This window comes from Bison bison, unplaced genomic scaffold (assembly GCF_000754665.1).
Source record: "Bison bison bison isolate TAMUID 2011002044 unplaced genomic scaffold, Bison_UMD1.0 scf7180017864072, whole genome shotgun sequence".
NCBI classification, from domain to species: Eukaryota; Metazoa; Chordata; class Mammalia; order Artiodactyla; family Bovidae; genus Bison; species Bison bison.
Window position 1 is genome coordinate 6,649,305 of NW_011494644.1, and position 3,607 is coordinate 6,652,911.

General features: G+C 40.9%; 1 protein-coding gene across 1 annotated transcript in view; it reads left to right on the forward strand.

The window, feature by feature from the left end:
* The window catches only part of PRKCB (protein kinase C, beta), a 476,951-nt gene that overhangs the window by 410,550 nt on the left and 62,794 nt on the right, over positions 1-3,607 (forward strand). The window lies entirely within an intron of this gene.

A 3,607-nucleotide genomic window follows, 5' to 3' on the forward strand; every position in this document is an offset into this window, starting at 1 on the left:
CTGCCATAAGCGTGGTGTCATCTGCATATCTGAGGTTATTGATATTTCTCCCACCAATCTTGATTCCAGCTTGTGCTTCCTCCAGCCCAGCATTTCTCATGATGTACTCTGCATATAAGTTAAATAAGCAGAGTAACAATACTCCTTTCCTGATTTGGAACCAGTCTGTTGTTTCATGTCCAGTTCTAATTGTTGCTTCTTGATCTGCATACAGATTTCTCAGAAGGCGGGTCAGGTGGTCTGGTATTCCCATCTCTTGAAGAATTTTCCTCAGTTTGCTGTGGTCCACACAGTCAAAGGCTTTGGCATAGTCAATAAAGCAGAAGTAGATGCTTTTCTGGAACTCTCTTGCTTTTTCTATGATCCAACAGGTGTTGGCAATTTGATCTCTGGTTCCTCTGCCTTTTCTAAATCCAGCTTGAACATCCGGATGTTCACGGTTCACGTATTGCTGAAGCCTGGCTTGGAGAATTTTGAGCATTACTTTACTAGTGTGTGAGATGAGTTTGAGCATTCTTTGCCATTGCCTTTCTTTGGGATTGGAATGAAAACTGACCTTTTCCAGTCCTGTGGCCACTGCTGAGTTTCCCAAATTCGCTGGCATATTGAGTGCAGCACTTTCACAACATCATCTTTTAGGATTTGAAATAGCTTAATTGGAATTCCATCACCTCCACTAGCTTTGTTCATAGTGATGCTTCCTAAGGCCCACTTGACTTCACATTCTAGGATGTCTGGCTCTAGGTGAGTGATCACACCATCATGATTATCTGGGTCATGAAGGTCTTTTTTGTATAGTTCCTCTGTGTATTCTTGCCATCTCTTCTTAATATCTTTTGCTTCTGTTAGGTCCATGCCATTTCTGCCCTTTATTGTGCCAATCTTTGCATGAAATATTCCCTTGGTATCTCTAATTTTCTTGAAGAGATCTCTAGTCTTTCCCATTCTGTTGTTTTCCTTTATTTCTTTGCACTGGTCACTGAGGAAGGCTTTTTTATCTCTCCTTGCTATTCTTTGGAACTCTGAATTCAAATGGGTGTGTCTTTCCTTTTCTCCTTTGCCTTTCACTTCTCTTCTTTTCATAGCTGTTTTTAAGACCTCCTCAGACAACCATTTTGCCTTTTTGCATTTCTTTTTCTTGGGGATGGTCTTAATCTCTGTCTCCTGTACAATGTCATGAACTTTCATCCATAGTTCTTCAGGCACTCTGTCTATCCAATCTAATCCCTCAAATCTATTTCTCACTTCTACTGTATAGTTGTAAGGAATTTGATTTAGGTCATACCTGAATGATCTAGTGGCTTTCCCTACTTTCTTCATTTTAAGTCTGAATTTGGCAATAAGGAGCTCATGTTCTGAGACACAGTCAGCTCCTAGTCTTGTTTTTGCTGACTGTATAGAGCTTCTCCATCTTTGGCTGCAAAGAATATAATCAATCTGATTTTCATATTGACCGTCTGGTGATGTCCATGTGTAGAGTCTTCTCTTGTGTTGTTGGAAGAGGGTGTTTGCTATGACCAGTGTGTTTTCTTGGCAAAACTCTATTAGCCTTTGCACTGCTTCATTCTGTACTCCATAGCCAAATTTGCCTGTTACTCCAGGTATTTCTTAATTTCCTACTTTTGCATTCCAGTCCCCTATAATGAAAAGGACATATTTTTTGAGTATTAGTTCTAGAAGGTCTTGTAGATCTTCATAGAACTGTTCAATTTCAGCTTCTTCAGCATTATTGGTCGGGGCATAGACTTGGATTACTGTGATATTGAATGGCTTGCCTTGGAAATGAACAGAGATCATTCTGTCATTTTTGAGATTGCATCTAAGTACTGCATTTAGGACTCTTTTGTTGACCATGATGGCTACTCCATTTCTTCTAGTTCAGATAGACTGGGTTCAAATCCTGGCTCTGTCCCTAACTGAATTTTTGGTGTCACAGGTCACTTACCTGCCGTGGGCCACCTATGAGATAGAGCTCTTTTCAGTTCATTAATTTAAAACTTATATTTGTTTATTATTGAAGCATAGTTGATATACAATATTGTATAAGTTGCAGGCATACATTGTAGTGATTCACAAGTTTTAAAGGTTAAACTTCATTTATGGTTACTATAAAATATTGGCAGTATTTCCTGTGTTGTGTCATATACCCTTGTAGCTTATTTTATACCTAATAGTCTGTGCCTCTTAATCGGCCAGCCCTATGTTGCCTCTTCCCTATGAAATGCAGTTCTTAATGGTACTGACTTCCCAGAGTCTTAGGCAAAGTGAATGAGAAATAATAAATGAGAACCACTCATTGTCTGGCACATGGTACTCAAAATAATGTGACGATTGATATTATTGCCTGCAAAATATCTGACCCAGTGTGTGCAGTGTGTACTTACTTGGATCTGATTGCCTCTTCGTCCAGGAAGCCTTCTCAGAAGCCCCCAGACCAGGTTAGGTCTTGAACAACATGGTCCTGCCCCATGCTTCTAAGAGGCTTCTTGAGAACGGTACCTGCAGGTCACTCTTCCCTCTGGCACAGTCACAACCAGTGAAAATAATGATGTGTCACGAGCCACGCTGATTAACATGCTCTGATTGTGACCACGGCTTTGTGGAAGGAAGCCCCAGGACACAGGAGGGGATGTTAAAATATTACATTAATCATCCCTGTAATTAATGTCCAAAGTCCTCCTTCCTCCCTGGAATGCAGCATCAGGAAACGTGCCTGCTCATCTAATGGTGTTTCTCCATGCTTAGCAGGCTCTTAGTAAATATTAAATAACTGAAAGAACAAGAGAACCGTTGCCCCCAATTCAGTTTTATCAGGAATTCAATCATTCCTTCCTTCAACAAATACTTCTTGAATGTCTGCTGTGTGCCAGGCACACTATTCCAGGCTTGCGGGGGTACACCAATGAACAAAACAGGCAAAGATACTTGCCCTCATGGGGTTTATGTTTGACTGGACATTGATATGTGTCCCAGAGGGATATCTTAATACATGCTCATCACTCTTGAAACTGTCTTCTATTTTTAAATTTTTTCTTTTGAAAAATTGAAGGATAGTTAATTTACAAGGTTGTGTTAATTTCAGGTGTACAGCAGAGTGATTCAGTTTATATTATCTATATTCCTTTTTTAGATTCTTTTTCCATTAGAGGTTATTATTAATACAAGATGCTGAATATAGTTCCCTGTGCTGTACAGTAGATCCTTGTTGTTTTGATATTGTTGTTTAGTCGCTAAGTTGTGTCTGACTCTTTTGCGACCCCATGGACTATAGCCTGCCAGGCTCCTCTGTCCAAGGGGTTTCCCAGGCAAGAATACTGGAGTGGGTTGCCATTTCCTTTTCCAGGAGATAGTCCTGACCCAGGAATCGAAACCGAGTCTCCTGCTTGATGGGCAAATTCTTTACCATGGAGCCCCCTGGGAAGCCCCCTTTTGTTTACCGATTTTATATATAGTAGTGTGTCTCTGTTAATCCCAAGCTCCTAATTTATCCTGCTGCTGCTAAGTCACTTCAGTCGTATCCAACTCTGTGCGACCCCATAGACAGCAGCCCACCAGGCTCCCCCGTCCCTGGGATTCTCCAGGCAAGAACATGGAGTGGGTTGCCATT